This window comes from Tamandua tetradactyla, chromosome 22, assembly GCF_023851605.1.
Source record: "Tamandua tetradactyla isolate mTamTet1 chromosome 22, mTamTet1.pri, whole genome shotgun sequence".
In the NCBI taxonomy this organism is placed as follows: Eukaryota; Metazoa; Chordata; class Mammalia; order Pilosa; family Myrmecophagidae; genus Tamandua; species Tamandua tetradactyla.
The window spans coordinates 20,778,973-20,791,909 of record NC_135348.1 but is presented as its reverse complement, the minus strand read 5'-3'; the positions used below and the strand labels follow the sequence as shown (position 1 = coordinate 20,791,909).

The 12,937-nt window shown below is 37.8% G+C and overlaps 1 long non-coding RNA gene across 4 annotated transcripts in view; it reads right to left on the bottom strand.

Annotated features, from left to right (window-relative positions):
• Positions 1–3,931: 3,931 nt before the first annotated feature.
• The window catches only part of LOC143666062 (uncharacterized), a 139,347-nt gene continuing 130,341 nt past the window's right edge, over positions 3,932–12,937 (bottom strand). For all 4 annotated transcript variants that reach the window (XR_013167352.1, XR_013167351.1, XR_013167349.1 and 1 more), the window contains 2 exons: positions 7,866–7,998; positions 3,932–4,345 (listed from right to left, as the gene is read on the bottom strand). This is a non-coding gene — a long non-coding RNA (uncharacterized LOC143666062). The remainder of the gene's footprint in view (positions 4,346–7,865; positions 7,999–12,937) is intronic.

The following is a 12,937-nucleotide window of genomic DNA, read 5'->3' as shown; positions in this document are numbered from 1 at the left end:
GAATCCTAATAGATGAGGCAAAACGGAAAGAAGTTGTTTGTAGAAATTTAAGCCTTTGACAATTATAAAAAAAAAAGAAACGCAAAGTAGAATAAAACATAGTTTCACACCATCAAATGGATGCAAAATGAACTGGAAAAAATTCAGTAGTTCCTTTAGGGACCATCCGAAGCTGTGATGGTCTAAACATTTACCAGAGTTCAAGACTAATGGAAAATGTGTGTGAAAAGAGTTTGACAAATGGAGTTTAGTGCTCATTAAAAGAGAAATATAATAATTTTTCCTTGAGTACACAATTATGAGAAGAGTTTGACCTATTTCTCAATTCATTTTTTGACATGAGAATCACAACTGGCTCAATTTAGTGCCATCACTTATTCTTATCCATCTTGTGCCAGAAATGCCGGTGAGAATGGAAATTCCTGAAAAATGGAATTTTAGGGGAAATTCCTGAGAGAGACAGAGAATGCCGTAAAGTTAAGAAAATAGAAACAATGTAATATGGATAACTACAATTTTAATAATCAATGTATAATTGTAATCATGGGAAAAATCTCCTTAAGAAAGTCACATGATTCTTTCTATTAGAAATAATATCTGGACTTGTAAGAAAAATGGTCACCTGAATGCATATAACTTGCCCACTGAGCAGAAAGTAGAGAAAAAGTGGCATCAGTGGTAGAGAGTAGGGAACCATAGGTTAGAAAGACATAGAGGTGATCTTAGAAAGAATAGAATAGACTGTTGCAAAAGTCCTTAATTTAGAGGGGCAAGGTCTGGCAATAGGAAGGGGTCTTGGGGGAGGAAAAGTTCACCACCTAACAGCATGTGTGTGCTGAACAAGCAGCATCCAAGGCAACTGTGCAGAAAGGCGCAGAGGCTTATGAAATGGGTACCCCAAAGAGAGAACCAGCAGTGGGGTGAGGGTCCCACATGATTTATGGGGGGCAGACATTAAGCTCTGGATATGGAAGATGACCTTACAAAGAAGGCTGTGCACATATACACCAACACAGATGGTATCAGGCAACCCAGTGAAAAGGAACTGCTTCTACAAAGCCAGAGAAACAATGTTCCCTGGCTGGGACTGACTGAGGCCCACCAGTCCCTTCCCATCTCCATTTCTGGCAACCCAATTACTGAACAAATAATGTAAGCTCCTATTAACCAGCCATATCTCACCATATGAAAGCAGATGGTGAGAGATTGCACGGCACAGTTCCCCATACTATTTCTGGGCTCAGATAGCCTATTCTTCATTGCAGAATCATTAGAGGCAAAAAGGACTCTCCTACCTAAAAATGGAAGAATGTATCATGCAAGATATAGAGGAAGAGAATAATAATATTGATAATGGCATTGAGGAAAAAAGGAAACGTTGGTCAGAAAGATACTCTATACTTTCAAAAATACAGAAAGTAAAATAAAATGTGAGATGAAGAACGACAAAGTGAAATGAAAAATGAACTCTTAACTGGCCATAGATAAAATATGCCTCCTGGAAAGTCTCTAAGATATTAAAATGTTCATTAGAAGAGAGTAGATAAGAAGGAAAATTAGACCTTATGAATGACAGAGGACCAAAGACAGAGATTGAACATAAAAAAGATTTTTTTTTAATTAATTAATTTTTTTATGTTTTTTGGCTTGGGCACACTGTGGGATTCGAACCCAGGTCTCTGGCATGGCAGACGAGAATTCTGTCCCTGAGCCACCATCATATCACCATGATTATTTTTTTAAAAGAGTCTAGAATAGATGGAAAAGAATAATAATCAAAGGTGTAAGAGTCAGATATATTCCTGGACTGAAAAACATATGAATCTGCAGACGAAATGGACTTACCATATTTGAGGTAATGTTATTAAAGAGAGACCAGCCTTTAGACATATTCCAGGGAAAAAAATAAATTCTAAGAATAAAGAGAGAACACAAAAATAGTGCAGACAGAGGGTAAAAATGGATCTGTTCTCCGATTTTTTATCCTTAACCTTAAAAACCAAAGAACAATGGGTGCGTCTACAGAGTTTTTGGGGAAAAGTTTGGGTCTTGTGAACCATATGCTCAGTCATTCATGTGCATGGATATAAAAGATAGCACACCTAGATTAGTGTGTGCTTTGACCTCACGCACTCCTGCTCTAGATCACTCTGGCCATCCCAGCTTCATTGTGGTTCTTTAAAACAGCAGACCCACAGCCCCAAGTCTTATCTAACACAGTCTGTGCTGCAGCAAGAGAGCAAATACTGATATTAATAAATGAGCTCTATAAATATTAGAAAGAGAAGACCATATTGGTGGGATTTACAGGTTAATAAGTTCTTTCTAGAAAGCCCAAAAGAATCAATAGAAAAATATGAAAACTAGTAACAGAACGCAATAAGACAATCAATTACAATGGAGAAATATAAGATCAATTGCTTTTTGAATTTTCTAAACAGTATTATAAAATCATGCTTTTAAAGCTCCTTAGTTCTAAATATATAGCAATGATGCTTAAACTATAAAAGGATAATGAAAACAGTCTGGTCATGATAAAAAAAAAACAAAATTAATATCTCTGAGCATCCGAAGCATAAAGAAGTGAAGTAAGTAACTGGGACTGATTCTGTGCGTCTCCTGGGTTCCAGTGGCAGAGGCAGGCAGAGGAGCCTGAGAGTTTATCTCCTGCGTATCATCATGACTAAGTAAAAGTACTTTAAGGGAGGTGGGGAATAATTTCTTGCCTTAGTGCATGAACCAGGTGTTACATGGTATTCTAGTTTGCTAGCTGCTGGAATGCAATATACCAGAATCAGAATGGCTTTTAAAAAGAGGAATTTAATAAGTTGCTAGTTTACAGTTCTAAGGCCGAGGAAATGTCCCAATTAAAGCAAGTCTATAGAAATGTCCAATCAAAGGCATCCAGGGAAAGATACCTTGGGTCAAGAAGGCCAATCAAGTTTAGGGTTTCTCTCTCATCTGGAAAGGCACATGGTGAACACAGTCAGGGTTCCTCTCTCAGCTGGAAGGGTACATGGCAAACACGGCATCATCTGCTAGCTTTCTCTCTTGGCTTCTGGTTTCATGAAGCTCCCAGGAGGCGTTTTCCTTCATCTCCAAAGGTCACGAGTGAGTGGACTCTGTTTCTCGTGGCTATGTCATTCGGCTCTGCTCTCTCTGAATCTCCTCATTTTCCAAAATGTTTCCTCTTTTATAGGACTCCAATAAACCAATCAAGACCCACCCATGGGTGGCGACATGTCATCACCTAATCCAATTTAACAACCACTCTTGACTAAATCACATCACCCAGGGAGATGATCTGATTACAGTTACAAACATACAGTATTGATTAGGGATTATTCTACCATTATGAAATGGGATTTTGATTAAAACATGGCTTTTCTAGGGTACATACATCCTTTCAAACCAGCACACATGGGGATTTCCTTACCATGTGATTGGAAGCTAGAAAAGAATGCTACCACCAAGGGTGCTTGAGGTAGTACTTCTGTGAAGCTCTGTACCTGGAAAGTTATGTTCTGGCTCAGTGACTATATCTGTAATACTTCCTTTATCAGCACAGAATGAAGTCACAGAACACCCGTATGGTAACTGGCTATAGAGCTGGGGCTTCAGGGACCCATAAAGGCAATTGCAAATCAAGTAAAGAAGGACAGGGAAGTGAAAAACAAAAGGATGGGGAGAAATTTTAGAACCACTTAAGAAAGGAAAAGAAAGAAATAGGCAACAGAGGATTTGAATTAAATCTATAAGAAACAAATTAACAAAATTTTATTGAAGAACATGCCAGATAAACATAAATAAATGATAACCACACAATGCCACTGAATGGGAGGAAGGAATATTGGAAGTATGGTAATTGTTGTAAAATAAATGATATATTTAATAGGGGTGCACTGTATACACACTTTCATAGCATGTCAAATGGTCAAGTGTTAAAATCAATATTTGGTCAATGCAGAGGTCAAAGCAGAATCAACATAGATTGATCAAAAGTGTGCAAATGCACATACACACACAGACATATGCACACATTTTTTATCAAGTTGTTACCTGGTTATTTATGGCATCGGACCATATATTTTTCCCCTTGATTGGATATGGAATCTGATTTTCCTTCTTGTCTTGGTTTAAATTCTCCTCTTTCTCTATACGGGAATGCTTTTTACACCTTCTCTACTTTAACATGTGCTCCGTATTTTGCTCCAGAATGATTATGGATCCAGAGGTTGATCTGAGTGCGGATTACTGGATTAAGGAACCATCTTTTGATGTCAAACTCAGAGGGATGCTTCTTTTCTGGAGTCTAAGCAGGCAGGATCCTGGCTTATCTTGGAAGCTAAAACGCAGAGTGTATACTTGATAAGGTGAGTCATTGGATAAGAAGAAAGATAATGGCTCCTAATTAGTTAAGTTAAATTGATTAGCCATGAAGAACATCAACAAAAATAAAGGCTGGTGACTGGACACAACACAGTGGCATTTACCCAGCTAGAGTCTCCCTTGTGTTGTTACTCTTTCCTCACCTCAGAGGAGGACCGTGCAGATCTGCAAGGCCCTATCTTCCACCCTTGATATATGGTGCCCAAAAATTGTCTTTCCTTTATCTGATAGAACTGCCCTATCTCGACACTTGGAGCACCCTGACCTGCAAAATCCACACTCCTACCAAAATAACTAAATTGATGTTTTCTCACCCCATGTGGCATGCATGGAGGTAACTACATTTGCCTGGATACCATGCTTTCATCTGCTGGATCAATGCTTCCAATTAGGGAAAATCTACTATTCCCAATTAAATGAGTTCCTAGCACCTCTCAACTTCCATAGCATTTTATTAATACTGCAAGTAGAGAACATACTTTTAGCTCTACATATGTCCATTTCCCCTGCTAGATTGTCATACTTATTACGGGTAAGAGCCTCTTATATCTTGCTATATTTATCATGGCTCCACACTCTGCCCAGGACAATAGATGTGTTTTTAGTTGAATAGCACAGAACGAGTTTCAGGCATAGAATTTAAATACAAGATCTTCCTATTGTTCTCTGATAGAGCTTGATCTGTAGGAAAAACTTAACAACCCTTTAATGAGACTGAAAACCCATTGAAAGCATAATTGCCTATTTACTTATATAAACAATTGTACCTCTCCAGAAATGAGCTTAGGGATCATTTTTGACCAAGAAGAGACATTTGTTTTCCTAGGTTACCTAATAGGGAGGATAAGGAGTATGGGATGTTTTGGGCTTCCTTTTTTATTTTAATTTTTTTTTGGAGTAATGAAAAGATTCTAAAATTGATTGTGGTGATGAATGCAAAACTATATGATGATATTGTGAGCCAACGATTTTATACTTTGGATGGATTGTATGGTGTGTGAATATATCTCAATAAATTGCATTTTAAAAGATAGATATAAATATATAGTTTATGTTTATACAACATATAATTCATACAAATATATAAATAAATATGTATGCATGTGTTTAAGGAATGGTGCTATTTGCAGCTTCCTTTATCATTAAGAGGCTGAACTATGGACTACTGCTTTCCCACAGCTTCATTCTCAATCAATTGGACAGTGTATTCCAAAAGCGATGCTCACTTCTCTGAAAAATCACCTCTCAATGGGAAAGAAAGAATAACAGAAAAGAGGGAAAATGTCCTCAGCCCAAAAAAAGGATTAACACACTTTACTTTTAGAATTTATAGATTGCTTTCAAAAGCTGCACAACTTGAATAATATTCACTTTTATTGGAGATATTTAGCTTAAGAATCTACAGTGGATTGTTCCAGAATTCTTTGCTTTCCAGAAAGGCTGGGGCATCTCAGGAAATCTATTTCCCTCTGTGTCTATCACAAGGTAAATGCTACGTGCCTACTCTAATCTTCACTCTAATCAATCTAATCTTGTTGCCTTTTGAATGTGAAAGACTAGATTATTAAAGATGTAAATCTAACATATTCATCTATATCACTGCATTTCTCCCTGGTTTTCAAATCTTAGGATCACTGCCCATCTTTATAACAGATTTAAGAACATGTATGTCTGACTTAGCTATCAGAAACAGAATTGTTCTTACATGAATCGTTACAACTCTTTGGTTTTCTTAATGCAGTTCATTAGAACCACACTTGGCTCTCTTTAGTTCTTGATCTCCAAGTTTCAAATAGAGGGCCCATGAATTTAGAGCCCACAATTAGAATTATTACAGGAAAAAAACTGAGGGCTATTTATATTTGCTAAATCATTCTGCATTTGGTTCTGCAGGACCAATAAACTTCTGTCAACACAACAAGCTTATAAAGAGTCCACCCCGTATTTCCAGGGGGTGGGGGTGGGGTGGGTGGAAAGAGCAGGGTCTGGCTTGAATTTACGTGGTTAGACTGGTTTCCAACTGGTTGTAAAGAACAATTTGTTGAAAGATAGTATTTATGTCAATTATGGTGTCCAAAGCCAGAGCAATGAAGAAACATCCTTATTAGGAACAAATAAAAATCCCAAGAGCCACAGAGACAGAGCAAGACTCCTACGGAGAGGCATATTGCCTTAGCAGATATTTAAAATGGTATGTAGGAAACAAATGAAATTAATTAAGCCTGATGTGGAATTGCACACAATTGAAAGAGCAGGAGAAGCAAAACCAGACTTGGAATCTGGTTCTGGCTCTGAACCTCAGGTTCTAATCAACAAATGTAAGGGGTTCAATCTCTGCCTCTGTAAGTGGCACCCCTGCTTGCTCTTGTACGTTGAACAAAAAATCCGCTGGAGGAAGGGGGAAGGCTAATAATACATATTCCTGGAACCCACGACAGATCCACTAAATCAGAATCTTTAGGGATGGAGGAGCCTCAGAATTTTCAAGTCAATTTTGTTGAGATTCTGACCTCCACTTAGTGCCCTGAGTCTGTCTGATAGATGGTCTTAGGCCTTTTCCCAGAGATATAATCTCCATCTTATGTCCCACTTCAAATAATTGGGATCTTGTCTTACTCTTTAATGATGCCCTGCCTGTCACCTGCCTAAAACTTAAACCCCTTCAGAAGGTCAGTTCTGTGACCCCCTGCTTGGGAGCCTGTTGGTGAACTGTTCTGTGGCTGGAATCTGGCTCCCTTATCGCTGGTTTCCCTGATGCTGCCTGCAGGCTTGTCTGCTGTGCCTGCAACAGTGAACTACTGCCCTTGGATTTTCCTTTGCTCTCCTCCACTCACCTACTGGGGTCATCTGCGCCTTGTGTTTTTGCTCATTCTCTGAACCCAAGCCTATCACCGGTTGCCTAGCTTAACTAACTTTCTTTTTACCTTCTTGTCACCTGGCTTGGTGTTCCCAGGACCTCTGTAAAACCCAATGCATCAGTAGAGTTTCCTCATCCTATTATAGATACCTGACCCCTATCTAGGTGTGTCCCAAAATATGGTAAGATACATTCTAAGATTATTTTCAGCTGTGAAGTTTGATAAAACTCTGACTTGTGGTCTTCAAAAATACATGGGATGCATGACAGAAAAGAGATTTATTAATGAGTGAAATTTCCAAGTTTTCCCACTTACCTCTAGAATGTAAGAGATGAAGCTAATGGCAATGTAAAGATTAACAAAGAGACAGACAAGCCACACAAATTAGAGCTCAAGAAAGTTGGGGTAGAGAGTTAAAAGGTGGGTGACCAACTGTCCTAGCTTCTCCAGGACTGAGGGGATTCCTGGGATGTGGGACTTCCAGTTCTCAAATAGGAAAAGTCCAAGCAGATCAGGATGAGTTGGTCATCCTAGAACTTGAAATTGGTTTTGCTGCATGAAATGTTCACTCTGTGAAAGATGTGTACAGAAAAAGAAAGGAGATTACATTTTATTTACCATATTTTGAGAAAATATGTAGAGATTAGAATTCCTTTGACTTATTCTTGACTCTTAGTCTGCACTTCTTCGAATGCAACTTTGTTTAGAGATTGGTTCACATGAGCCCTTAGCTTTTACGCTAGTGGCATACCTATTAACCAAAGAAAATACATGATTAGATAATAATGTTGTCAAACATTTGTTAAGAACTTAATATGCCAGCCATAAATTAAATTGCTTTACATAGATTATTTTGATTACTCTCACAACCTTATGGAAAGGTTCCATTCTTAACCATGTCTTATGGCTGAGGAAACAAAAGCACAAGTTTTAGACAACTTTTTCAAGGAGAAATCCCAACACTGATTTGCCATGTGACAATTGATTAAAGGAGCCTCAACTTTATTCCAAAATGTAGACCTTGTCAGGGATATCAGGGACTAGCTGATGATGATTTCTCACTGAAATATTTGCATACATCCACTTCCCTAGCTGTACATAGTCTGAAAAACTTTGTGGTCAAAAACCATCAAGGACTCTGCAGAAGAAATGCTTCTGAAAAATGTTGAAGCATACAAGTAATTTTTTTTTTCAGCTAAATATTCCAAGTCAATGGAAATGCTAAGGCATTTTTGGTGGTAGAAAACCACCCCAGACATTCCAATAGCCTATGTGTACTTTCACCCAAGAGGTGATAGGAAGAAAGGAGAACTCTCTTTGTCAAGTTGGAGATGATGTTCTAGAACATCAATGTTCTTAGCTAGGTCTACCCTTTATAAAGTTAACATTTATAGAGTGTTTACTCTGTGTCAGACACTGTACTGGTTTGAATCTGTTATGTAACTCTGAAAGTGAGATTCTTTTAATCCAATCTCATGGGGACAGACATATTGTTGGGTGGGACTTTTCGATTAGTTTGCTTCCATGAAGATGTGATCCCATCCATTCAAGGTGGGTCTTAATCCACTTACTGGAGTCCTTTAAGAGAGAATTTTGGAGACAGCTTTGGAAATCAGAAAACAGACATTTGGAGAGAGAAAATGACAGGAAAAAAAGAGATGAAATCCAGAGTTTGCCCCAGAGAAGCTAAAAGAAGTCCCCTAATACCTGGAGAGAGAGACACACCCCCCACACACACACATATACACACACCCACTAGACATTAGGAGAAGACACAGGACACAGAGAGAAAACCAATGGAACCAGAAGCAGAAGGCAATGAACCAGGAACAAGGACCCAGTAAAGAGCAGCCTCATGCCTTCCCAGCTGACAGAGGTGTTCCAGATGCTGGTGGCCTTACTTCACCAGATGCCAGCGGCCTTTCTTTAGAGTCCAGGTATCATCTTGCCTTAATTATGACATTTTCATGGCCTTAAAACTGTAAATTTGTAACCTAATAAATCCCCTTTGTAAAAGCCAATCCAGGGGGTGCAAGGGTAGTTCAGTGGTAGAATTCTCTCCTGCCATGTGGGAGACCTGGGTTCAATTCCAGGCCATTGCAACATCCCTCCAAAAAACAAATAAGCAAACAAAGAAAGAAAAAACAAACAAACAAAAATTCAGCAAATTGGTGCTGCAATAATGGGATATTCACATGGAAAAACAACGAAATGTGACCCTGGCCATAAGCGTACAAAAAAAAGCCAATCCATTTCTGGTATATGGCATTCTGGCAGCTTTAGCAAACCAAAACAGACACTGTGCTTATATTATCACTTTCAATACTCACAACTTTCTTATGAAGTAGTTGTTGCAGATTTCACTTCATAGAAAAAGAAAAAGAGGTGCAGAGAGACTAAATAACATGGCAAGATGACAAAGTTAGCAAGTGGTAAAAACGAGATTTGAACACAGGCATTCAGGCTTTATCTATTTCGTAAACTCAGTCATGAATACATACGGACTGTAGTAAAGTCAGAATTACGGGAACTCTTAGCAAATACTTAGTTGGATTGACCTTATCTTATTAATAGTAAACTGAAACCCCCTAGATTATAAGAGATTTGGGAAGACAATGTATATACTAGGAAGAACAGAGGGTTTGGAGACAGCCTGCATTTGATCCTCGTCTCTGCAGCCTATTAAATGACACATGTGTCATTTGTGTAGATTACTTATCTCTCTAAACCTCAATTCCTTCACCTATAAAACAGGAATGATATTACCTATTTATCAGGGAGAGTGTGAGGATTAAACAAGATAATGCAAGTAAAACATTTAGTAGAGTCCCTTACATAACATCAATAAATAGAACTACTATTAAATTTTTTATTAATGTTATTACTATGACTACCTGTTAATTACTACTGCCATCACCACTTCCAGTACATCATCGTCATCATCATAGAAGTCACACAAAATCATACAGCAGTAAAATCTGGTGGTTTAACTTATCATGATGACATGTCTTCTTTTATTATCGAGACAACATTAAAACCTCAAACTAAAAAAGCATTTAATAAATACTTTTGGCATGCAATAGGCTATTTGCAGTGTGGTCATGTACGTGCAGACAAGAATGTATGAAAATTCAAATGGCATTGGGATATAAAGAGGCAAAGTTAATGCTACGGAATTTTGGGCACTGATGATATTTCTTTAGAAAGTTCTCCAAGTAAAATAAAGAATAAGTACATATACTGGTTTTTGTTTTTATTCTTTCTTTTTTTCTTTTTTTTTTTTTGGATTTTGTACATTCATCCCAAATACTGTGAAGACAGCCAATCTCTGGATTTTGTAACATAGATTTGAGAGTTATAAAACAAGGGCCTTACAGAGGTCTAACTTCATGGAGCTATGGTTTTGTAAAAATCAACAAAATAAACCTATCTAAAGTGATTTCAGCTCTATGATAACTGATGCAGCATTGCAAGAAGCCATCTTGCTTCTCTCTTCCTTGTTTTGACATATTGAAATGTTACAAACATATGTTCACAGATATAAACTTTTCTAAATAAGGGTATATGGAAGAACTGCTTATACCACACTCTGTTATATACAAACTATGCCACATGGTCATTTTAATTATGCAAGTAACACAAGCCATTATTTTTAAAAATTAGAAATATAAATAAGTTAAAATAAGAAAATTAAAATCATCCATAACCCCACAATCTGTGACAACTACTGCTAATACTTTTGGTCGCTTTGGAGACTATGTTTTCTGATTTTTTAAGTATAGAAAAATTCATTCATCAGTAAATAAATGCAAACATTTATTTCTTTTTTGCATTACTATAATCCATTCCCAAAGCAAAATATACATACTTTCCATGTATATTATGCATGATGGTTGTATTATATATCATTATTTTAAATAGTTGCCTGACCTTCCATTATATAAATGTACCATAAGTTATTAGTCAATCCCCTGCTCATGGACAGTTGGGTTGTTCCCAGTTGTTTTGCTCTTATAAACAGTCATTTAATAAACATCTTTTTTCATACACCTTGGCACATTTGTCTAAGTATTTCGTTATGAATACAAAATTCAAAGATATGAAATTAGCAAATCAGAGACTGGATATTTTAAGACTTCTTAATGCATATTGCCATAGACCCTTGCAGAATCAATGTGCTGATCTGCTCTCCCAGCAATGGGTGTGAGCATGCCTGCCACACAGTCCTTTACAGCTGAGCGAGTCAGCATTTCACCTGGGAAACTCCTCACCAGCCCCAGCTTTGTGACCACAGGGAGGAACAAGAAACAACTTCTGGTTGCTATGAGGACTTCCGGCCCCACAGGCAGACTAACAGCTGTTCACACGCCCATGTGTAATGCGATCGTAGACCATCAAATGGAAATCCCATCACCAAATAGCAAGGCAATTTGGAATTGCTGGATACTATCAGAGAGAAAAGTTCTGATTTTTAAATGCATATCTGTTTTGCCCTTAGAATTGAGGTAGAAAAAAAAAGGACTGGCCACATATGACAAGTAAGAATGCTTCTTTTTCTGAAAAGATAGGGGGAAAAAACAGGAAAAACAATAATTACAGATTTTTGAAATCTGCTATAAATTTCAAATTTTCTGGCTGGATAGAGAATTCTAATATTAGAATGCCTTGGTGGGGGCGGAGACAAGGCAGAAATTGTTCTTCTATATGTGGGTAATAGTTTAAAAGATGTAAAAACTGAAACCTGAATGTCTCAGTGGTTACAGGCAAAGGCAAAGTCACAGAATGAGCTAGAAAACTCTTTTTCAGTGTTGCTGGAGTTATTTGCTTTAAACCACCTTCTAGCTTTGCACTGAAGGCAGATACTGCCCACCTCTGTCTGGGCTGTACTTCTCTTGGAGTGGGAAGAGGAAAGCAGACTTGGCAAAGTGCATGTATACTGCATGGGTGAAGAGATAAAGGTAAGGAAGAGGCAATGCATTGCAATGCATACTTGGGGCAAGCTAATAAAGTACTGTTTTCCACACTGTAGGCTATGAGAAAGGAATTTCTCAATTATTTTACAAATAGTTACCTGGTACTTATTATATGCCCTGCTCTAAGTGCTCTTGCAATAGTAACTCCTTTAATCTTATCACAAATTATCCTTGTTTTCTGATCAGGAAAACAGGATATGCAAAGATTAAATAATTTGTCCAAGATCATACAAGTAATATGCGGAAAGGCTTAGATTCAAACCTACATAGTCTGACTCTAAAACCTCATGCTCTTAACAATACGGGTATACCAGCTCTCTCAGGCACAGTTACAGAAATAGCATGGGGCTCTGAAGATGTGAAGACAAAGGCTCAAGCCCTGATTAGCAACCCCAAGCAACCTAAGTCCTTTAATTTCTCTGAGCTTCAGATTTCTCCTCTGTAAAGCAGGCGAAATCTGGATATCAAGTCTGTCTTTACCCTTCTGCTTCTGCAGAACTCAACCTTTCATTGAGTCCCCATGCCACCCAGCTTCTATTGCATTTGAATCTGCATCTTTACCCAACTTATTCACACTTAAGTGTGCTCATCATTCCAATAGAGAACCCTTTGATACAAAAATATTGAGATGAAAAACTTGTTTTTCCTAACATTTTGTAGGGGAGCCCAAGGAAGGAGGGGGAATACCTGTATACCATAGAAGAAACTACTTAATTT